At 33.9% G+C, this 26,743-nt stretch overlaps 1 protein-coding gene across 8 annotated transcripts in view; it reads right to left on the minus strand.

The window, feature by feature from the left end:
- Positions 1-26,743, minus strand: part of LOC106663447 (tyrosine-protein phosphatase Lar) — a 312,386-nt gene that overhangs the window by 248,879 nt on the left and 36,764 nt on the right. The gene's annotated exons all lie outside the window — the stretch shown is intronic.

Below are 26,743 nucleotides of genomic sequence, written 5' to 3' on the forward strand. Positions count from 1 at the left end.
GTGCCAGCATAGTCGTTATAAAGAAGGAATATCATGCTAAAATGGTTCCCAACATTTGAACGCGACTCCTGGAATAAATCCTAGAATAACCTGGACATTACACATGTTACCGTACTCACACACAGTACGCAGGCAATGATATGCGTTCTAGAGGGACTACATCAAAAAGGGGCCGTAGCGTTTCGCAGTGTCCAACTTTAGCTCAGGTTGAGATGTTACAAATGTGAATATAAATTTCACTCCCGTGCTACCAGGTCCGCTGAAGAGAGGTTATGTGATTCATCCAAATGTGAGTTGTTAAGAGTAAATCAACGAAACTATACTGACCAGGCACTGAAGATCACTTGGAATAGAACAACAAATTGAAATTGAAAAAAAAATCTGCGTAAACTAAACGCTATTTGGATTTAAAAATTGGACCTAAACAATGATATTGCTGTGACCCAGAGGAACACAACAGACGGCCCTATCCAGGGCCTCATCACCACCCATCTCTCGCCAATCCCCCCCCCCGGGTCGGTTCGGCCCATGAAGAGAGTCCACATCGGGAGTGGGGGAAAGAGGATATATTCAAAAAAGAAGGAGAGAGGGGATCTGTTCCTAACCTGAAGATTGCTGGACGGCGGAGGACAAAAAGGGCTGATTGCGGAAAAGGAGGGAAAGGAAGAAAGGAGGACGTTTCCCGGACGAGACCTCCCCAGGGCACCGGACCACCTCAGGTAAGGTAGGCAGGCCTCTTTTTCTTCACTCGCCCCCCTATCTCACAAGACCCCCCCCTCATTTATTTAATATCACATATTATAAACGGATGTAAAAAAAAGAGAAACCATTAGTGTAAATAAAATTCTTTTGTTCTGACTAAAAGAAAATTTTGAATCCCGAACTCAACCTTGCTCCCCAGCTCCTGACGGTAAAATTCACTACAATAGAAGCAGAAGAACTGAACGCACAAATAAAAACAAAAATGAATGTGTGAATTAAAATATATTTAACGGTGAAATTTGAGCATTAGTCAAATGTATTTTCAAAAACTAATAAAAACTCAGGAAAACACAGAAGAAGTTATTGTGTATCCTTCAAAAGGTTGTTTAAAGGAAGTAAACGAATGAAACTAACTAAACGGAACCACCATTTGAAATCTCACGAAATTTATTTTGTGTCTCCCAAATTATTTAGTCGTGAAGGAATAGAATGATACAATGGTTCAGAAAAGTTTTAAGGAACTCCTCGAGTCCATGTAAGGACACGCACGTGGCAAATTACAGTACCTCGTAATAATATATCTAGAAATACTACATCGTAGCGTTTCGCTGCGTCCCACGTGAAATGTGAATATGATGTTTCACGCCCTTGCCGCTAGGCTCACTACAGAAAGAGGTTATGTGATTCATCCAATCGCGCGTTATTAAGAGTAAACCGACGAAACTATATATAAACGAAAATTTATTTTGCTTGAAAAAAAAAGAACTGAATTTTAAAAAAATGTTTAACAGTGAAACTCATAAAAACTCGAAAGGAAAAACGTCCAAAACATTGAAAATGTGAAAAGACAACAGGACATATGAAATGTTGTATTTTTCGAATTGTATTTGCTTTTTGATGAAAGAAATATGAAAGGTTAAGAGGGAATGCTTGTATTTCAAGCTCAGAGCAATCGGATTGGGAATTTCAATACCGTGCTCGCACTAAGCATATTTTTCCGAGGTGCTCAACAGACAGCATGACAGAAAAAAGTCCCGAAGTTGATAATAGATTGCACTATATATACTTTTTTTTGTAGCCGGGCCGTTCAATCAGATGATCTCTCTTAAGGGTTAGAGGTCAATGCATTATTACAGCTGCTCCGGGGGAACCGGGAAGCCAACATATTTGAGTGGATTTGCCCAATGAATGTTTAATCCGATGCGAGATCCGATTTTATGAATTTTTCATACGCACACTCGATGAGACTACTTTTAACCTTCATGTACAAAACTAAAAAAGGAACGATTTTGAACCCTTGAGCTGTCCGATAGGACATGTGAACCACCTTCACAATAGCTGAGACCTTTGGGACTTAACGTGAAATAATGCGAAGGCGTAAAAACCCAGTCGGGGCAAAAAAAGCTTTCGGATAACCCTTATTAATTAGAAAAAGGATTGAAAGAGCCTGCATTTATCCTGGAGATACAAATGTCCATTGGTTAATCACAGGTAGACAATGGGCGCCGCATTAACTGCGACCAGACACAAGCCCGGGCTTAAGTGTCATTCCATTAACTCTAACTTCTTTTTCCGCTTTTTTACTTTTACCCTCCCCTCAACCGTCGGATTTTTTTTCCTCACCCCGCAGATCCAAGGGTAGGAAAAGTCCTAACCCTTTTCCCTCATCCCTCTGGAAAAAAACAAGCGGCTACGCCGGTACGGACAGTGCACTGGACACGTTTATTGATTAGATAGCATAATTTAAAACTGCTGTTCCTTTCTATTTTCCTATCCCTTCTTTTTTTTTCTTTTTTTTTTTATAAGCATTCTTCTAATGGAAAAGTGACAACATACTGACACCTCCCTTATAGTAATGTAGCTTGGGCTTAGCATAAATTTAAACCCATGAATAATAGACAGGCTTTGAATTAAAACACGAAAATCCACTATGAACAAAAATTACATCAGCCAAGTTTAATAAAATGAATACATAATAAAAATTCCGGGGGGCGTCGGTGCCGCAACGGTTTAGGCGTTGACACGGCGCTCATCACTGTAAGGTAAAGGTCCCGGGTTCGAATCCAGCGGCCGTACATTCGAACCCGACATACTTACAAATGTTTTTTTTTTTTTTCAAAAACACCGGCACCTCGAGGGTTTATATGACCTCTGCTGTTGCAAGCCATCGTAAAATAAAAAAATAAATAAATAAAAACAAAAAATAAAAATTCCGTTAAAAGCCTTCAATATCTATCTTCAAAAAGAAAAGTACATGATAATTCAATAAGTTCTTTACGTTTATTAAATTCGTATTAATTACTGTACTTTCTGGAATGACTGGTTATGAAGAAAACACACGAAAATGTTGAAATGTGATCTGTATGTTATCAGTATAACCTACCTCCAACATTATTAATATGGTTTTCTGGCACAGGTTAAGAACAGTTATTTAACAGCACTCTAAGCACATACAAATACATTCATTGAGATAAACGCTTACAAAACAATACAATGAAGCCAAAACAAGGATACAATGGCATAATCAATATTTGCCAGGATAACCTTCCTCCAATATTAAAACATCCATGGATTCCAGACAAATGCCCCATGAAGGCGATAGTGCACAAATGCCTTCAACCTCCAACATATACAGACAAATATCCCATATATGGACGCCACATGTCTTCTTAATTTTTAAACAAAATGTTTATACGTTTTTCTTAAATTAAATTTAACTTTTTTCAATTAATTAATATTTCTGAATGATATTGGTCGAGATAAAAAGTCCCGCGTCACGAGCGGGATTCGAACCCACGACCTTCGGCTTGATACGCCGCTACTCTACTCTCTCTCTCTGTCGTGACTTCGATCCGCTCGGACACTAATTTCCCATCTCAACCCCACCTTTTGAATTTTCCCTCCTTTTTGCCATATTTTTATCTCAATCAATACCTTTCATAAATATTACTTAATTGAAAAAAGTTAATTGGTCAATCGGACCACGAACTGTAATGGATTAAATTTAACTTAAAAGAAAAAAAAAACGAAAAAGAGAAACGCTGATTGAAGATAGAAAACCTATGAATAGATCCAATAGCGTAATCAATCTTTTTCATGATAACCTTCCCTAACACTTATGAAACTACCATGGGACAATTGCAAATGGCTTATGCATGAAAGCTTCAATGCACACTTGCCTTCTTAATCGATAAACAAAATGTACAAACAATATTTTTTTAAACTAAGTTTAACACGAAACGCTGATTGAAGATAGAAAACCTATGAATAGATGCAATAGCGTAATCAATCTTTTTCATGATAACCTTCCCTAACACTAATGAAACTACCGTGGGACAACTACAAATGACTTATGTATGAAAGTTTCATTGCACATTTGCCTTCTTAATCGATAAACAAAATGTACAAACAATATTTTTTTAAACTAAGTTTAACTCGAAACGCTGATTGAAGATAGAAAACCTATGAATAGATCCAATAGCGTAATCAATCTTTTTCATGACAACCTTCCCTAACACTAATGAAACTACCGTGGGACAACTACAAATGACTTATGTATGAAAGTTTCATTGCACATTTGCCTTCTTAATCGATAAACAAAATGTACAAACAGTATTTTTTTAAACTAAGTTTAACACGAAACGCTGATTGAAGGTAGAAAACCAACGAATAGCAATAATAGTCCAGTATAACTATTTCATAATTACCTTCTTCCAACGTAAAGTAAACTAACGTAAATTAAAAGAAGATCTGTCTTGGAGAACAGTAAGTACACATATTAAATATATAAGTTTAGATAATGGCACATGCAATGAAGCGAAACCAAGGCAAGGGTACGTTGGTATTATCGGATCACCCTGATCCGTCAGTTATCGCTGATTTTGTTCGTCGGACTAATTAATAGCCCAGCGTCTTTGATAAACGGAGGTTTAATAATGATGTTAAAAAATACAAGGAAGCGGGATTTTTGAATTCCCACCCACTGTATAATTCTGGTTTATTGTACCTTCTTAATTCCTTAAGAAAGTGCACGTCATTGACGGCAATTCTTTTTCCTGGGTCTTCCTGAGACATCAGGCTATGTCGTCATTGATTCCTACACGTTGCATAACCTACAAACATGTCTGTACATAACCCTATTGTTCCCATGGGTTTTACTCCGTCTAAGCAGTGTCTTCATCATGCCAACTTTGGAGTTCGTCCGATTCTTTTGATCTTTCGGATTCCGGCACATTCTGAGATGTCTATTTTTGACCTTGTCATCCCAAGTATAGGTCTTAGGACTGTTTTGCAGTCCTCTGGTCAGTTTGTCTGATTGTTCATTATCAACCAAGAACTCCTTTGCACCTGCCCCCCAAGATGTCAGGTTGTGTTCCCAGGTTTTGAATGGAACTATTTTAAGTGCTTTAAGTTATAGGGCTGCTTCTTAGATATCTAATCTTGTGAGGAATGTGTTTCGTCATAGCTCATATTTTAACATGAAAACAATTGTGATTCAGCGATGAGTTCGATGGCTCAAATTCGAATTAAATAGAATATACCTGACCCACTTTGGATAATTATATGTACTTGTATGTATTTAACCATATACCATGCACCAGATATAAAAGTCAGTTGACAATAATTTCCACTTGGAGGAAAATGTTAGTTGAGCGTTGTTTTCTTAAAAGGTGAACGATCTTTCCTGAGCCCGTAGCCTAATCACAGTTAACTTTTCTGACAAACAATCCGAGCAAGTGAGCGACAATCTCAACTGTGAATCCGATGGGAAGGGGTCCCCCCGCCAGGCCAGAGGTGAAAAGAGCCAGGAAATTAAAAGGGAATTAAAACGAAAATTACCCAGGGAGAAAACCTGAAGCGGGGACCCCTTGACAATTGAATTATGCAAAACACCCTCCAGCCGCAGGAAGAGTTTCTTGACTTTTTATTCAATGCAATTATTTCTTATAGAAACTTCCCTAAAGGGGTTGATGGAGGGCTGTGAGATGGCGTTTGAAACTGATTTATTTTTAAATAATAACATCCTCCGCAGCGCGAAAGCACGGCCCCGCATCGGCGAAGCGGTTATGGAAATTTTACTAGGTCTTCGGGCTAATTGGTTGAAACTTAGACCCTTTATAATTTTTCACCCCTGCCAAAAACTTGAAGTCAATCTAGAAAAGGAAGCCGCCCTAATTCCGCCCAGAGCTTCCCAGGATGAAGTGAAAAAAAAGTAACTTTAGCAACAAAAGTTAGATTAGAAGCCATCAAATAGCAAGTAGCCTGACAGTGTTTAACAAATTTTATTAGCAAATGGAACGCTAATTAAATCAACGTCAATAAAGTCTATAAATAATCGCATAAAAAATTAAACTAGTAAAAACAGAAAAAAATCTGAGACGAAAGCTCTTTACCAAAAGTATCTACCCACATCCGGAGGAAATGCCATGTGTTCGAAGAAGAATTCTAGTTGATAGTGATCGACCTCCGTAGTTTAAATTGATGTATTGAAATGACCTCAAGAAGATCCAATACATCAATGCCATGTGTTAAATATGCCCCCATAACAAGCAATCAATGGACTGACATCACTTACCACGATCACATCATCAAAATCCTTACGCGAATGACCACTTTTTTTTTTTTTTTTTTTTTTTTTCCCCAATGGATACCAGGGACTGGAGGAGTTCCCTCCTGAGTACTGCAGCTGAGCTGTACAGCTTATTGTACTTTATCCCGGGCTCCATATTTTGGGGGAGGGCTCGCAACACAAATGTGAACTTGAGCCCCCGTTGTACCGGTGTTCTTCCATCGAAGAAACTCATTTTTGAAGGGGGTTGGGACCAAATTCAGGGTCGCTGAGATCCGATCCCGCCCCTTCCATTGATGAGTGCCGTGTCAATTTCTTTCAATTGCGGCCACCGGTCCCCTTAGGCGTCAGAAAGAGTCCAGAGGCGACGGTGGGGATCGAACCCACGACCGCGGGATCTACTAGCCGAGAGTCTGACGCCTTAACCACTCGGCTACCGCGGCCCCCCGAATGACCACTTAAAGCGTGGTACATTGTTAAAGAACACAAACTAACAAGTAATCAGTGAAACCGTGGGCATAACACCTACAGTACGTCGTACACATGTTCTTCATTACCAGTCAAAATCAAGGTTCTTTTTACCAACATTAGGCTAAGGTCACGTGGACTAATTCAATTCAGGTTTAGGACTTAGAAATAGAGCAAACTGTCATATTGCTCAGGGGATGCACAGTGGTAAAGAAGGAATATGACAATACCACAGTACGGCAACTTGTCGAATCGTTTTGATACGCTGTTATACCAAAAGAAATTTCGAAAGGAATATTGCTAATAGTGGGTAATGAGCAACGGTTCTCGATTAGTAGTAAAGGTGGCCATTCCCGCTCAAATTTCAGGCTCTCCAAATGGAGCTGTACGGCTTGGCGCGGTTCCATTTGGAGTGCCTGAAATTTGAGGGGGAATTCACGACCGCTCCACAGCCAGTCGCTCCGAACGTCAATCAATGAATTACCTTCCCAAAATGGATGACATCTCTTGTGCTACGCTGCTGTTTGTTTATGTATTAAAAGCAAAAAACCGAAAAGGAAATGGTATAAGAAGTGGCTCCTGAACAGAAGCCGTAACACCCACATCAATTTGATGAAAGATCTTTCCCTTGAACCCGCTGTTTGGAGGAACTATTTAAGGATGGATGAAACGTCTTATTTATTCATTATATTTAGAGTTCTATTAACCAAATTACTTCTTTCAATTATTTAATATTTTTTGTAAGGTTTTGGTTGAAATGAAAAAGCTAGTGCCACGAGCGGGATCTGAATCGATGGCCTTCGGCTAAATAAGCCGCTGCTCTACCACTTGTCTATCGTGACTTCGATCCTCTCCGACACCAAAAAATGGCAAACAGAGAGACAATTCGACAGGTTGTAGGTTGAGATGGGGAGTTGGTGCCCGAGTGACGACCAGGCCAGCGCGCCAAAATCCCCACCCTCCACGCCCGGTTTTCCCATTCACGAACTCGCCATGCAGTAGATATTTGGAGTGGCGCGATGGAGTTTGGACCGGTCGAATATTCGGCACAGCCGGGAACGCCAGATCAGTTTTGCCATTGACGTGGTTTTTGGAACGGCGTCGCTCCGTTTGGACTGCTAGGAGCGATCGTGTACGGCCACCTTAAAAGCAAAGTCCTTCTCGGCCCACATAAAGTCCAAAATTTGCAAGGAAAATAGCCTCCATTGAATTACGAGCAAGGCTTCTCCATTACCGGCCAAAAGTCAGGTTCTTCTTGACCAATATTAGGCCATGTCTATGTGGCCCTAAGCCTTTCACCTTGGGCGCCTAGCCAGTGAGACAAACCGGTATGTTAGCAAACTATACATATGTAAAATGAGAATCATAATAATTAAATAACGGTATGTACAAAAAAACAATAAGACAATACCACGGTATATCGACGAACCGTGAATCTTCAGTGAAACGACGTTATATCAAGATGAAATTTGGAAAATGATTCGTACTAGTTTTAGCATGGTTACCCATTACCAATGAAAAGCAATTTTTTTCCTGTTCAACACCAGCCCAAGTCAATGTTGATTAAGCCCATTCATATTTGGGACTTAGCTGGATAGACACACCTTCATGCTAAACAACAAATGCGTAATTTAAAATAAGAAGCATAGCCAATAAATGTTTGAATGTTACACCCTCGCCTACAGTATCACGATCAAGATGAAATTTGGAAAATGATTGGTACTAGTTCTAGCATGGTTACCCATTACCAATGAAAAGCAAATTTTTTCTTGTTCAACATCAGCCTAAGTCTAAGTTGATTAAGCGCATTCAGATTTGGGACTTAGCTACATAGACACACCTTCATGCTAAACAACAAATGCGTAATTTAAAATAAGAAGCATAGTCAGTAAATGCTTGAATGTTACCCTCTCACCTAATGTTACACCTCAATCAACAGTTAGAGGAAAATAACCAAGATAAGACACAAGATAGTTAATTCATTAATTGGTCAAGGTTCATACTTGTCATTGGATGTTTGGTTCATTTAATCGCTTTTTACTGTTTTTCGGAAAATTTTGAGAAAAAAACACAGTTTAATCTAAGATCAGGTCATTATTGAGAAAGTGACTTTTGATATAATTGTCTATTTGAGTACGCCGAGATAATTTGAATACTTATTGTGCTGGAGCAACCATTGGAGGCCTAGGGGGAATTCAATTAAAGAAACAAAGCGGCACCACATTGAAATAATTCACTTAGCCTGTTTGGCAGATGCTGTAAAACAATGAAAACCTAATCGATGCCCATAATCGAAGCCTACTCAGAGCAATTAGCTGTCTGCTCTCGTATTTATCGCGAGTCCCACGTGAGTGCCCAGGGAGAAGCATGGGTTCAGACACCATCCCATCGGCATTCCAAAACTATAAATTGCTATTTAAAGGACCCCCGTGGGTTAAATACAAATTATAACTGGGCATAAATCAAGCGATCACGTGAGCCGACTTCGTGTCCGTCACATAAGCGCTCTCTCATTCACTCTCGTTTCGGCTTTCCATTCGGGGCGAGTTTCCTTTCCGCGTTAGTTTTTTCTCTCTTTCATTTTTTTCTCATTTTCCTTTTTTAGTTTAACGCCACCGCACGCATACGCGGTCGACCTACGCCCAACGTTCACTATAAAACTCGATCAATATATGTTAACCAACCGAAAAGGAGGCCGTCACACGCTAACCCTTAATGAGAACCGGCCAGGGCAATCAGCCTTCTTTTTTTCGGCTAATTTCACCTTCTTCCGACACCATTCAAATTGCCATGCCCTGCAGACAAGGGCGATATAAAAATGCAAAGAATATTCAGTTAAAAAGTTAACTGAGTATATTCGTTACATATATTCATTTATATGAAATTGGTCAGAACAATATAATGGCGACTATAGACAATGTTATATGTACACTACCACAGACAGAATAAACGACGTCAAACTGCTTTCCTTTTCAATATAACTCTTTTCCAAAACTATTAAGCTAACTATACCACATGAATTACTGACAGAGGTTACGTACAAATACGAATACACTGGTTGAAAAGTATACAAGGGTTAAGAAACAAAACAAACTAGCCGAAACAATGTTGCAATAGGGTAATCGAAAGGTTATAGGATAACCTTCGTCCAACATTAATGTGTCCTTCATGGTTTAGAGACAAAGGTTACGTATTAAACACGAAACACTCGTTGAAAAGTATACAAGGTTTAAGAAACAAAAAAACGAACCGAAACAAATTTAGAATAGGGTAATCTAAAGGTTATAAGATAACCTTCCTCCAACATTAATGAGTCCTTCATCGCTTAGAGACAACGGTTACGTACAAACACGAAAACACTCGTTGAAAAGTATACAAGGTTTAAGAAACAAAACAAATGAACCGAAACCAATTTAGAATAGGGTAATCTAAAGGTTATTGGATAACCTTCCTCCAACATTAATGAGTACTTCATGGTTTAGAGACGAAGGTTACGTATTAAAAACGAAAACACTCGTTGAAAAGTATACAAGGTTTAAGAAACAAAACAAATGAACCGAAACAAATTTACAATACGGTAATCTAGGGTTATATGATAACCTTCCTCCAACATTATTGAGTCTTTCATGGCTTAGAGACAAAGGTTACTTATAAACGAAAACACTCGTTGAAAAGTATACAAGGTTTAAGAAACAAAACAAATGAAATTGAAATGTTACAATAGAGTAATATAAAGGTATAACCTTCCTTCAACACTATTGAAACCACCATGGATTACAGATAAAAGCCCCCAGATATCGAGGACTCATTGCACTTACTTAATGGTTTAACGTAAATTCAAGACAAAATGCTTGAATGTAGAAAATCTAAGAATAATTACAGTTTCCCAAATTATCTTTGTCAGTATAACTTTCTTCCAACATTGTTCGAACATCCGTGGCCTGCAGGCTAAAAGGTTAAGTACAAACATAAGAACAGACATTGAAAAGTGTAAAACGTTCACACATTAAATACAATCGTTTAGGGAAAGATTGCAATAGAGCTAAAACAAGGATAAAAGTGTAACCTACCTGTTTCAACGTAACCTTCCTCAAACACTATTGAAATTTCCATGGCTTTCAGACAAAGGTCTCGGAGGCCAGATAGCCGTATACGTTCTTAAACGTTATGTTGCGCCAATATTTACATGTTTCTGTGAAGGTCTACGTAGGTGCAGGTTCTCGCAACTAGGAAAGGAAAAACCACAAGCATGATCCTACACTTAGCACCCGCTGGCAAGGATATGGAAGTTGTTTAACAACCTGAAGCTGGCCAGTGAGTTATAAAAAAAGGGAAGCACGATAAATCTATCCGATCAGGTGCAGAAAGCTTTTATTATCCCTATTCCTAACCTTCAGGATAACCTTACTCCAACAGTAATGAAACCTTTATAATTTGCAAACAAAGGATGTTTATAAATAGGAGAATATTAATTTAAAAGAACCCGAAGTTACACACATATTAAATATATTTTTTACATCTGAATCGATATAAATAGGTAGCAATAGTATAGAGCTAAAAGAAGCAAGCGAAATCTTATCTTTTGCCCGCAGGCCACTTTAATCCTTGAACAAATTGTATACAACTTTTTTTTAAAGCGAAATCTAAGATTGTACGCTTATTGAACGAAGATAGATATGACTTTAGATACAACAGCTCAATTTTTTATTTTATTTTTTTAGGATAACCTTCATCCAACACTAATGAAACCTCCATGGCTTACAGCCAAAAGCACAGCCACAAGTATAAGAATATTTGTTTTCTTAAACGTTCAAACGAAATTATACTTTCTTTAATGTAAATTAATACTAAAATAATACAAATTTAGGACGATACTATGACTGGACAAAGAAAAATTAAAAAGACTGCAATATATGGTGGATATATAACAAGGAGAGCTTATTAAACGGCAAGCAAACTTTACATAGGTTTTTTTCCCTTATAATTAAATCAAGATATATTTGCACACGTGGTCTGAAAAGATAGATTGACCAGAAAAAAAATCACATAGATTTTTATGAAATGTTTTCCCTCATCTTTTCGAATTTATCATGGTTTTTAACCTCCGGGTCTAAATGGACAAATTTACCCTCTGAGTAATTAAACAGACCAACATTTAGATTTAGTAGGGAGGAGCGTAGGACGCGACCTTTATAAATCAAATAATAATGTCATGAATGTAGGAGAGAAACTGAGGAGAACTTCCTTTTCCTCCGGCATGGCTCCCTCTCGGGCCTCTTGTCTAATTCATCGCGACATGTGTAATGGCATTATCTCGACGGCCTTAAATAAACCAGGTCGTGTTTGAAAATCGTTTATACAAAAGTGTTTTTTTTTTAATAAATAGTTCAATATTAGACATGTCGAAAGGGCTTGTCATTAATTGTATTAATTTTTCTGTTGGAAAAATGAAAATATAAATTTAATCGCAGACTTCTGTCACTGAAAAAAGGGCACAAATGATTTTGAAGAGGGGGAAATCATGAATTGAGGGCTAATTTATCAAGATGCCCATCAGGTCAATTATAAAAATACTTCCTGAATCAATATCTGCTCAAAGCGCTGACTTTTCAAAAGAGGAGAAATATTATTTACATTTTATACAGTTTTCGTCAAACATTTATTGACTTTATATTATATTTAAAAAATATCATTATTGACTACTCGTTACAATTAACTTCCAAACTCAAGAACACGCATAAAAAGCATAAAAATAAGCATAAAAAACGATATATTCAATAAATAATGTTTTGGAGAATAGATAGTGTGTTTAACAACATCGATTACTGATAAATCGATATATTGTTGTTAAAACAATCCAGTATTAAAGAACTTTAAATTTTCTAAAATTTTTAGAATTGATATTCCATACATGTATGTGTGTGGGTGTGTATGTATATATATTTGTGTGGGTGTGTGTATATTTAGCAACATCAATTACTGATAAATCGATATATTGTTGTTAAAACATTCGATTATTAAAGAACTTTAATTTTTTTTAAATTTTAGAATTGATATTCCATACATNTATAATGTATTTATTTATGGATGTATCAAAATCTCGATGTTTTAAATAATAGATATATTATCAAAAATAGGTAGTTATAAAATTAATTAAAAAATAATAAAAAATGATAGATATATTATCTCAAAAACATCAGTGCGCACGATCATTTGAATAAGCGTTATTATATATATTTTGTTTTCGATATATATGTATATGTATCGATTTGGTATTAAATCCATGATTATTAGAAAAATTGATAATTGATATATTAAAATTTTTTCGATATTTTAGGGAATTGGTCGTGTGTTTGACATCAGCCATTTGAAAAATCGATATATTGTTTTTAAAAACCCAACGATTTTAATCTTGTAAAATTTATATGTTCGATATGTGTATTATAAAAAAAAACTCGATATATTACTGTATCGTTTGAATAATCTTTCTTTTATAAGATAATCAATGTTTTGGAGAATCGATATTCTAAGGAATCGATAATTCAAACAATCGATATATTTAAAACCAACATCGTTGTTTCGATGAATCGATATAGAATATCATAACATGTATTTTTCATGTAGTTGATATATTGATTATCTAACATAGTCTTTCTTGGGACCTTAATTAATGGAATTGAGCCATTGATATATTAACAAAAAACACTGTTTATGACTCTTTTTTTTTTAACTGGACGTTGTGGCAAATTTTAACACATTCACATCTCCAACGCGATTATAAAGGCAAGAGCCACAATATATTTTTGGAATTGTCCATGATGCTAGATTAATTATAATATGTGATATAAATCACAATTAAAACATATTAATTATTCTCGAGAGATGAATAACAAGAGGTATAATTAGGTAATTAGAGCCTAGCCGTTCAAAAACGTTTATTACTCCCCAAGACTATTACGCTAATCGGATTGCCAGGGAGATTATTCAGAGATTAAACGTACAGTGGACCCGATAAATAAGTCAATCGGATCCCTGTTTAATTGTCTAAATGGTTATTGCAATTATAGACGGCCAGGAGAGGGGGTTCGGCCGTTTTATAATAATTAGTCGCCAACTCATCCGACGGAAGATGATAATATAGTGTTTTCCCTCGTACACGTCAAAACGCGCGATTCCCTGAAGAAGTTAGTCGAGGAAGTTGCGGTGGGCAACTACTTGCGGTTGGGGATGGGCCTGACTGCGAAACCGCTTCACTAACTTACAACCCTCCCTACACCGACGAGTAATTATATACCACGAGACCACCTAGCCGAAGACCAGACATCAACGTCGGGGGTGAAGCCCACTTCGGACCCTTCACTTAGTCCCGTCTGAATTAAACAGCAGCTTATATGACCCCTGGACTTGAAACAGCCTATTAAAATCTACAGGACACGCAGTAACATTAGCAGTAACCAAATAATGATCACGATACCATTCTATTTGTCAAATCGCTTTTATCTAGGATTGCTAAAAAGGAACTGTGGTTTTCGAATTAGTTCTATAAGTAGCAAGTATTTCATGCAAAAAATCTGAATTTTTTTACACAAATTTCCACCAGAAGGTTTCAGTGAATACTACATCAAAAGTTGTGAAAAAGTTTTAAACCTTTCTACATAGTTCTATATAATTTGCGTCTCGAGCAAAACATGCAGATTGATTTTTATTATCAGATTTCGACAAAGTAGATAATAGTAGTAGTAATAACGTACATTTTATTAAATTATCTTTAATTTAAACCATTAGTTATTTAATTTAATGTTTTTTAACGTAAATTATCAATCAAATTATCAATGTAACATCGATATTTCTATACATTGATATTGTATGTTGTAAATATCGATACTTCTGTATACAAGGTGTCCCAGATCCTTCTGTCGAAACTCAGGGAATCGATTCTACTCTTCGTTTGGAGCAAAAAATGCTCAGGAGAAAATTTTCATAAAGTTCTCTATTTTGAAGATATTCGTGAAATTTAGGTTTTTTTTTTTACTTTTTTTCACCACATAACAACGCTTACAACATCCAAAATGTTGAAACTACAACAAATCCAATTTTATCATTTGAAAGAACGCTAAATTTGCTGTAAGATACTTCTTTGGAATAATCTGAATGACATAAAATGTTAGCCAATATCAGTTGGAACATGTCAAAATTACAAAATTTAAAATTTTGGTCCTGATTCCACGTTCTACTGAGGTTACAAAATAATATCTATAACTTGTCAAATTTTACAAAACTTCTTCATCTAATATGCTTTACGTTGATATATCCAGGTTTTTAAATAACGTTCTAGGAGAGTTGAAAAATAACAATTGAATGTTCGAAAACGTGAGCTAAGGTAAATTTGAAGAGGGCGGTAGAAATTCAGAAAGTCAGTTATCCATTCTGGTATGGTTCTTGTTAGATTACAGATGTGTCATTTTTATTTTACAAATTGAGTTCTAATTGATTTATTTCTACCCCCCTTCAAATTTACCTTAGCTCACGTTTTCGAACATTCCATTGTTATTTTTCAACTCTACTAACGTTATTTAAAAACCTGGATATATCAACGTAAAGCATATCAGATGAAGAAGTTTTTGTAAAATTTGACAAGTTATAGGTATTATTTTGTAACCTCAGTAGAACGTGGAATCATGACCAAAATTTTAAATTTTCTAATTTTGACATGTTCCAACTGATATGGGCTAACATTTTATATCATTCAGATTATTGCAAAGAAGTATCTTGCAGAAAATTTAGCGTTCTTTCAAATGATATAATTGGATTTGTTGTAGTCTCAACATTTTAGAAGTTGTAAGCGTTTTTATGAGGTAAGGTAGTGAAAAGTTGAAAAAACCTAAATTGACGAATATCTTCAAAATAGAGAAATTTCCGAAAATTTTCTCCTCAGCATTTTTTGCTCCAAACAAAGAGTAGAATCGATTCCCTGAGTTTCGTCAGAAGGAACTGGGACACCCAGTATAGTGGTTGTCTGACGAAATGTGATACCCAAATATCGAAGTTTTCGATAAAATTTCGATATATTTATCTTGATATTATAATATTATCTTTACTCTTTGTCGTACATTTATTCCTTTGTGATAAAAATCGATATTTTTTGCATCGATTTTGCCACGATATCGACATTTCGATATATTAATGTTGTGAGAAATAAATCGTCTATCACTTCTGTACGACAATGTTGCCTGATCAATATCACTATTTGCAAAAATCATTTTTGATAAATGATCCAAAATTCCTTATTATATTAAAAATGATTGGTATTGATAAAATATCGACACTTTCTTACATCAATTGTCGATACTTTGCATCAATGATTAAACAAAATATGAATACTTCCCTGATTCAATTTTTTGACAAATTATCCATACTTTCGTACTTGGTATCAAAGTTATAAAAGAATATATTCAAAAAAATAAAATCTAGCAATTAAGGTCCTATGGAAAACAGTGTTAGAGAGATGACGAAAATTACAACTAAGTCAGAGGTTACATCGGTGGTAAAAATCTATATTTATGTCAAAAACATCGATATTTTATCGAACATGAAGAAGTATACGTATTTTCATACAAGATTACACGTACTAGAAAAAAAACAAGCATCGATATATTACTAAAATAGCGAAGTAAACAAGAATCTAGATCTAAAATAAAGTATATATTGAGATTTTCATAATTCGTCGAAAAACATCGATAACATGTATCAACATCGATGTATAATCGTATCAATATTTTGTCATAAAAAAAGATGTTTGGAAACATTTATATAGATCAAAACCACGTATTTACATGTGTAAAAAATTTCAATAGTTCCATATAAAAAAATTTAAAAAAAATGGTGATAGAAAAATGTATCGAAATTTTATAGAAAAATATCTATGCAAGGAAAGATCGAGATTTTATGACAAAAAAGTAAGCTTGCCCACATTCATATCGGGCCAGAAATCCAGATTGATAGAAGTATATTTGATCAAAAAACATCGATGTAAAAAATAAATCGAGATTTTTATCAAACATATATATAAGGAAAATTTGATATTTTTATCATAAACATGTATGTAACAAACAATCGATATTTTAGTAAAATACTGATCATAATCGAGGTACGGAAGTATCTAAATTCATCACAAAACCTTGACATAAGGAAATATCGATATTTTTATCCAAGACATCGATATAAAAAAGAATCGATATTTTTATCAGAAAACGCAGATGTAAGAAAGTATCGGTGCCTTTCAAAAATAAAGGGTGTTTGAAAACGTACATATTTGATCAAAAACACCGATTCATGCAAGTGCCGATAATGTATTAGAAATATGGAGGGAAAATATAAATATTTTATGACAAAATATATATAAAATAAAGTAATTTTTGGACACATTCATATTGGGACAAAAATCCACATTGATATGGGTATTTTATTTAAAAAAGATAGATGAAATAAATAAATTGATATTTTCCAAAATATCATCTATATAGTGAAGTAAGGATATTTTTATCATTGACAAGCATGTAACAAAGAATCAATATTTTATCAGAAAAATCGATGTGAGGAATTATCGATAATTGATCGCAAGTTATTGATGTAAAGGATCGAAATTTTCGTAAGAAAACAATGATTAAGAAAGAAAAGATATTTTTACAAAGACATCGATGAATCGATAATTTATCACAAAAATTTGATGCATCGAAATGTCGAATTGTGCAATTAAGAATCGATACTTAATAACACATCGATGTATCAAGAATCTGTAAAATATGGCAAACCATCGATATAAAAAAATATCGACTGTTTTATCCGACATCGATGAAGGAAAATATCGGTATTTTATCAGACATCAATCTAACGAAATATCGATATTTTTAAGCTAGACTTCCATGTACGAAAGTATGGATAATTTGTCAAAAAATTGATGGGAGGAAGTATTCATATTCTTTTTAATCATTGATGTAAAGAAGTATCGACAATTGATGTAAGGTGTCGATATTTTATTAACACCAATAATTTATAAGATAATAAGGCATTTTGGATCATTTATCAAAAAGGATTTTCGGAAAAAATTATATTGGTCAGGCAACATTGTCAGAATTGGTAGTGTCCATATCGTGACAAAATCGATGTAAAAAAATATCGATTTTTATCACAAAGGAATAAATGTACGGCAAAGAGTAGAGATAATATTATAACATATAACATCAAGATAAATATATCGAAATTTTATCAAAAACTTCGATGTTTGGGAATCATATTTCGTCAGACAACCACTATATACAGAAGTATCGATATTTACAACAGACGATATCAATATATAGAAACATCGATGTTATTGGGTTGTCCGGAAAATAATGCAGGATTTTAAGTTTTCATTAAAAAAAATCTATATAAAATATTCTGTTTACGTTTACAGGATTACTCATNATTATTTTGATTAAAGAACATTGCTTTAAAGTAACTAGTTTCTTTTTTTTTGTTTAATACCAAAATCCTGCATTATTTTCCGGACAACCCAATATGTTGATAATTTGATTGATAATTTATGTTAAAAACATTAAATTTAAAAAAACGGTTCAAATTATCGATAATTTAATAAAGTGTACGTTATTACTTCTACTATTATAGACTTTGTCAAAATGTGATAATAAAAATCAATCTGCATGTTTTGCTCGAGACGCAAATTATATAGTACTATGTAGAAAGGTTTAAAACTTTTTCACAACTTTTGATGTAGTATTCACTGAAACCTTCTTGGTTCACCTTCGCTGATTATAGAACTAATTCGAAAACCAGTTCCTTTTTAGCAATCTGAGATAAAAGCGATTGCCGAGAAACACCGAGATTAACCCGGGAAAGGTGTAATTTTATAAAAATCCATTGTAGTTTCGCAAGCAGTATTGTTAATATAAACGAAGCAGTGAAAATTGTTGGCAGCCCGGGCGATATGGTCGCATATTTACGCCCGAGTGCCAAGCGTCCAACTTGTTGTGTCTCCCCTCCTTTGTTAATTTATAGTTGTCTTTTTTCTTCGTTTTTTTCCCCCTGTGACCAAACACGACTCCCCGACACGGGACCTATATATTATTCCTATCTATATATTAAATTTTATGACATCATCACGGCTAGCAGATAAGCCACGTATTCTAAACACTTGTGGAATAAAACAACGGGCCAGATAGGAAATCCCAGACCTAATAGACACCCTTTTCAAATATAACGGACAATTTATTTACATTTCGGGGAAATTCGAAAAACAGCCGGTTAAGTAGAAAGCGAAACAAACACAACGGCGTGAAACCTGTTGACATAACAAAGCACAATTTTTTATTCTCTAAATTCGTATTAGGTAACCCGAACTCGTCTTGTTTTTCGTACAATTCAGAGTCAATTTAGCGTATCCAACAAGCGAATAGACTTAGCACGTAAATCGATGCAATAGGGCTCAAAGTGCAATGTGGCATAGAGTATATGGAAGTTCTAGGAAATAAATCATTGTTTATCAACTAACAAAGGCGATAATTTCAATGTTCCTTTCAGTTACTTTTTATCTTTTGTCTGCCCTTGAAAGCAATTTGTCTAGTTTATGTACTTTGTTGTCGTAATGAGCTTTTTAAGCCGCGACGCAAACCGTTCATATCTATAAAATCGATATTTTTATTAAATAAACTTCCTTATACCGAAGTTTTGATAAAATATCGATACTTGCATAAATCGGTGTTCTTTGATCCAATATAATTGCTTCCAATTATCCTTTTTTTTTAGATTTTTTAAAGATATCTGTACTTTCTTATATAGATGGTTTTACCGTATATTTACAGTTCCTTACATTAATACTTAAAAAAAAGAAATATCGATTTACTTACATTTTTTGACAAAGTACAGATATTTCCTTACATCGATATTTTGATAAAATGTCGATGTATGAGATGACATATCATTAATATTTTACATTGCTGTTTATAAAATATCTTTATTGGTTTAGATCGATGTTGCCCCATTAAATATCGTTAGTTGTATAAACAGATCTTTTTAAAGAGATTATTGATATATCGATACATCTTTTCTTTCTGAAAAATATCGATATTTCTATAGATGGTTTACTTACACCGCCGTTTTTAGATCAAATATAAATGTATCGGAACATACTTTGGTTGCGATAAAATATAGGCACTTCCTAAAACAGATGTTTTTGAAAAAATGCAAATACTTCAGTAAATCGATATAATTGGATCAATTATGAATCAAGTTTTCATATCATCAATTTTTGTATCTTTTGATCAACGTTTCTTCCAAATTATTCGTTCTTTTTCGACGGTGGGTTTCTGTAAAAAAAAAAAATATATATATATATATCGATACTTTCTTTCGTCCATTTTTTCGGAAAAATCGGTAATCGTTTACAATGATATTTACGATAAAATATCGACCCTTTGCAACTTGCCCTTGAAAGCAATTTGTCTATTTTATGTACTTTGTTGTGTCGTAATGAGTTTTTTTAAACCGAAACGCAAACCGTTCATATCTATAAAATCGATATTTTTATTAAATAAACTTCCTTATACCGAAGTTTTGATAAAATATCGATACTTGTATAAATCGGTGTTTTTTTTAATCCAATATGAATGTTTTCAATTATCCTTTATTTTTGAAAGATATCTATACTTTCTTATATACTTGGTTTTACCGTATATTGAAAGTTCCTTACATTAATACTTAAAAAAAAGAAATATCAATTTACTTACGTTTTTTGGCAAAGTACAGATATTTCCTTACATCATATTTGGATAAAATGGCGATGTTTGAGGTGACATAGCATTAATGTTTTACTTTGCTGTTTATAAAATATCTTTATTGGTTTAGATCGATGTTGTCCCATTAAATATCGATAGTTGTATAAACAGATCTTTTTTAAGAGATTATTGATATATCGATACATCTTTTCTATTTGAAAAATATCAAATACTTCAGTAAATCGATATAATAATGAATCATGTTTTCACATCATCCATTTTTGATAAACATCAATTTATTTTTTGATCAACGTTTCTGGCAAATTATTCGTTCCTTTCGACGGTGGGTTTAAAGAAATATATCGATACTTCTTTTCGTCCATGTTTCCAGAAAAATCGGTAATTGTTTACAATGATATTTATGATAAAATATCGATACTTTACAACATCGAAGTTGTCCCATTAAATATCGAAACTTATGTAAATAGGTTTCTTCTATCAAATATGAATGTCTTTTCTTTCTGAAAACTATCGATAATTCTATAGATGGTTTCAACGTGACAAAATATTGAAAGTTCCTTGCATCGATGATTAAAAAATAAATAAAATGCTTGATATTTTTTGACAAATTACAGATACTTTCTTACAACGCAATTTTGATAAAATGTCTATGTTCTTGGAAAAATATCGATACTTTCTTAGCTGGGTGTTGTCCCATTAAATGTCGAAACTTATTTAAATCGGAGTTTTTTCCATCCAAATATGATGATGTTGATGATGATGATGATCCAAATATATTTTTTGTGAAACCTATCGATACTTACTTATATAGACGGTGTAAAAAAAATATATTTATTTTGAACGATATTTTTTGACAATTTATACATACTTCCTTTCATCGATGTTTTGATAAAATATCGCGACTAGCATAAATAGATTATTTTTTATCCAAATCCAAACATCCTTTCTTTTTGATAAGACAGCGATACTTTCTTATAGCGATTTGTTAATGAAAACAGGTTAATGATTTTTATACGAAAGTTTTGTTATTAATTATTCTTAATTGTACGAATGTCTTATATAAATAAGCACACTTCGTTTCACCGAATTTTGTGATATACGTTGATACTTCGTTACATCGATATCTTACATAAAACAAATATTTCATTACATCGATGTTTTCGATAAAAATAGCAATAATTCTTTACATTGATTTGATGAAATATCAATATTTCTTCATACAGATGATGTTTGATAAAAAATTTATTTCTTTTTACATCTGTTTTTTTAATATTTTTTTTTAAAATAAATATCTATACTTCCATAATTTTTTTTTAATCCAATAGGAATGTGGCCAAACATCCTTTCTTTGCCATGAAATCTCATTGTTTCCTTATAGATTTTTTTTTTAATTTAATACTTTCACAGAAGGTTTTTTGGTATAATTTTTTTTATTAAAACGTTTTTGATAAAAAATGTCAATAATTTTTCATCGACGTATCTTGATAAAGTACTATTGACAAATACAACCATGCATCGATTTTTTGTTATATAATATCGATTCATACACATACTGATACACTTAATATCTATATTTTGGTAAAATATAAATGATGTTTTCTTATACTTCGACATTAACAGTTTAACTTATGATTTATCCTTCCTGAAGGTGGGATAATAGGTCATCTCAAAAAAACCACAACCAATTTTTATCCAATAGTTGTGGATAAAAAATGGTTGTGGTTTTTTTTGAGATGACCTAGTATACCACCTACAAGAAGGAAAAATCATAAGTTAAAATATTAATATTACGTCAACAGTGATAACTAATTGATACATTCTCAATTTCTAATAAAAATATTGATAATTATCGACAGAAACAGTTATATACATTTGCAAAACGGAGAAGGTCGGGAATACAGTTTTGTAAGACGCCTAGGTCACGAGTGTTTAGCCTAACTTGGGCGCCGTGAAACTTGGTCAGAGAAATCATTAAACTTTATCATGACTATCCAGAGTGAAAAAGTTAGTCATTTTACGCTAACAATATTAAAAAATAAACTAAACTTACACAAATTTTCCTTTGATTTTGACCATTATTTTAATTAGATTTAGGTAAGATTCCTTGCTGTGTTGTTACTAATGAGGGGGTCTTGAAGTAAATTTTAAATTTTAGTTAATTTTTTAAATGTGTATGCTAGATCGTGGTCTATCCACGCTGGAAAAACTTTGTAGACAGATTAGGAGTGTAAGGCGAATGTGGGGAAGTGTACCACTATTTCTACAAGAATCTGGCCATGTTTCCAAGAATATTTTCCTTATGATGGAATTTGATTGAAAGAATCGATGTTTTGATGGATATGACATAGATATGTCTATTAATCGGTGTTTTTAAGTACAAGCCGCTTTAGAAATCCCTTGTTCTCCAGGTTTTCAGATTCTTTTATCTAAGATAGTACAGTCAATTTTGAAACTGGTTAATTTATGCTATGACCTATGGCCATTTTGTATTCGTTTAAGATAGCGATTTTTCGGGCTTCTGTAGTCTTTAATTTTATATTCTTTTGGTGTAAGGTGCAACCACATTTATACTTACCAAATTATATGCGGTTTTTGGAAATAAAAAATTTGTGCCATTGACGGGATTTGAACCACTTCCTTGACTTCGAGAACACATTCCAATCGATTTCCTATTTTAATACAAATTTATATTGTACTATTTTAAGTATTAGTTTAAAGGACAATTTTTGTAAAATTAACGATAGAATGAATGTACAATTGATAAAAACTTTTTGTGTTTTTTCTCTCTGGTTTTGTGGTACAAGTGGACCTTTAAGCTCAGACACAGAGCGGTTTGATGTCGAAGGAAAAGTTTTTATTATTTCTTTGGGGAAAATTCATGTTACGTACAATTGGCCAGCTCCTGTTAAAGAAGATTAAAAATAAAAAAGAAGAAAATATTTTCATTTTTCTTATAGAAATATCACGAGGTTAGGAAAGTTTCTTTGTTTACATAAAGCATAGAGGAAATGAAACTAGCGTACAAGAAGGAATGCAGTCGATTTTAACGCAAGTTTTCTTCATTTAAAAAAAGGGTCAGGTTGATTGAATCATAAGACGAACAGGATTACCAAGGAACGTTGAAAGAGCTCTATATAGAATACAATAAAGGAGAGTTTCCACCGCCCCAACCGGCGACCCCGTGGTAAGGGCGGGAAGCGGGGAATTAATACAGTTTTCTGCAGAGGGAGAAAAGGTGGAACTGTTAATGAAAAACTTCGAGGTCTCATGTATATGCAAGGGACGTACGGCGGTTTCTCCCTTCTCGACAACTTTTTCCTCTCCGCCCCCGCACGCTTACACCCCCGGAGAGGGTGGCTCGCGTCCCCCGACCACTTGCAAACGCCGTGAATCAACCCCCCCCCCTCACGGCGTTAAACGGAAGCCTGTTGCTCCCGTTATACGGATTTCCGACGGCGAAGATGACATTAATATTTCAGAAAAAAGGGAGACAGAGAAAGAATTGAACATCTTCGACTTTTACATCATAAAATTCTGGAAATTCTATAGATGTTATTCGTAAACAACAAACATCAGTGTTTTCTAATTACAGAATAACACAGTTTATCTCTAATTTTATGCTAATATGCATACTTTAAATCAACTATAATATACTCTCTTTTATAACAAAATCTTGCTACACAAAATCAAGCGCATTTTTTTTTTTAACACAACATCTTCAATTGAACATAAACTCATCAGAAACTGGTTTTATTAACTTTAAATAAACGTCAGAAACACGGGAAACGTCTGTTTTACCCCTTAAAGCAAAAAACGTCCGGAACAAACGTTCAACTCTATAACTTGTTAAAACTAATAAACCGTTCGTTCTTTTTGCGCTGGAAGGAACACAAATGTATTAAAATTTTAGTCGTTTGATGTTATATAAACAAACTTTATCCTATCTAAAATTGTTCCAATAAAAATATATTTCGTCCTATCATTGAACTATTTTCAGTATTAAATTCACTAGTTTTCGTGTTCCGCTTGATCATTCATTCAATTAATTAAGGTTTTAAGTTTTTTTTTTTTAATTCAAAAGGTGGGGTTGAGATGGGAAGTTAGTGTCCGAGTGGATCGAAGTCACGATAGCTCAAGTGGTAGATCAGCAGCGTATCTAGCCGAAGCTTGTGGGTTCGAATCCCGCTCATGACACTGACTTTTTTATCTCAACTAAAAACCTTAATTACTTGAAAGATATTTTCAGTATATTTTTAATATGATAGCCAGCTTGGAGAATTTATCTTTTTTATCACCATTTATTCACATAGCACCATACAATGTAAAATTTTATTCTATATATTTTATAAGTAAGGTAATTTTTAATCATTTATCTGGCGATAATAGGTCGAAATACTTTAGACACCTGCCTGAGAATTCATGACAAATAGGCACTGAAAAAACACCATTTATATGTCGGTGATAGAGAAGAAACCCAATGATTAATGTTTTAATGTTTACGTTATCTACTTATCACATTTTTGTAAAGTTGATTAATTATTATTATTATAAAGTTATTAATTCCTGAAAGGCAAACACATTGTGTCGACTTGGACGCTCCCCACTGGTTAAAGAATCTAAATTAACCGCGGAGGTACAGTTTTTAGAAAGACCATGGAGTGCGCTCTATATTTTTGCGGGGGCAGAAGCAATAAGAACCTCCAGTATGTAACAGTAACATTTTAAGCGTGCAAGTGGGGAGTGCATCCGTGCTTTGATCTTTTACTAAATAAAATTATAATTGTTAACTAGTCGTGTTTGTTATTATGTCCGACTTTGAAGAGGGCCAGATCTCTGAGGATGAGTGGGATCATAGCCCAACAGATGAATTCCCGACACATATATATATATATANTGTATACATATATATGTGTATACGTATATATATGTTTAACAGAATCCAGTATATTAAGCTACAATAAAGAAATAAAACGCAAGGTTGTTTTGAATTTGATATAATGTATACACCCACAGTATGTAAATATATATATACATATATATACACACACATATATACATATACAGTATATATATATATATACATATATATGTGTATATGTATATATGTGTGTATATACACACACATATATGTGTGTATATATATATATATATATATACACACACACATATATACATATACAGTATATATATATATATACATATATATGTGTATATGTATATATGTGTGTATATACACACATATATGTGTGTATATACACACACATATATGTGTGTATACATTATATCAAATTCAAAACAACCTTGCGTTTTATTTCTTTATTGTAGCTTAATATGCTGGATTCTGATAAACATTCAAAAATTAACCGAAACCAAAATAACCTTGGAGTAAAGTAGGGGAAATAAAATTAATTTGAAAAATATCAATTGGTATTGGCTTTAAGCCCCATGAAATACCATTTACTACAAATTCACTAGTTTTCGTGGTCCGCATGACAAATTAATATCATTCAATTAATTAAGGTTTATAGTTGAGATAAAAAATCAGTGTCACGAGCGGGATTCGAACCCACGACCTTCAGCTTGATACGCCGCTACTCTACCACTTGAGCTATCGTGACTTCGATCCCGTCGGGCACCAACTTCCGTAACTCGCTAACTTGAATCCTTTTTGCCATTTTTCAAATGTCATGTAATCTGATTGGAATCACGGCGACAAATGGCAAAAAGAAGGGAAAATTCAAAAGGTGGGGTTGAGATGGGAAGTTAGTGTCCGAGTGGATCGAACTCACGATAGCTCAAGTGGTAGAGTAGCGGCATATCAAGCCGAAGGTCGTGGGTTCGAATCCCGCTCGTGCCATTGACTTTTTTATCTCAACTAAAAACCTTAATTAATTAACTACAAATTTCAATCGAAAATTAAAAATATATATTTTTGCTCTTTATTACAGCTGTTATTGTTTGTGCCTCTTGGTGTCCGATATTCCACTTAAAAATCTATACCTTCTTGGAATTTTACCCAGACACAGTTATGAAAATTATTAGAAAGCGGAATTGTTCGTCTTTCAACCTATGTCAACTAAGTTTAGATGTATATTCATTGTAACTGAGAAACATAATGAAATAAATAAAAACGCCGCAAACATTTTAATTTATATATCAAGTTTTACTGTATTTATTGAGGCTAAAGTATCATTATCATGGAAAAAGGTTTGTT

The sequence above is a fragment of the Cimex lectularius genome, unplaced genomic scaffold (genome assembly GCF_000648675.2).
Source record: "Cimex lectularius strain Harlan isolate CLEC.00 unplaced genomic scaffold, Clec_2.1 scaffold334, whole genome shotgun sequence".
Lineage (NCBI taxonomy): Eukaryota > Metazoa > Arthropoda > Insecta > Hemiptera > Cimicidae > Cimex > Cimex lectularius.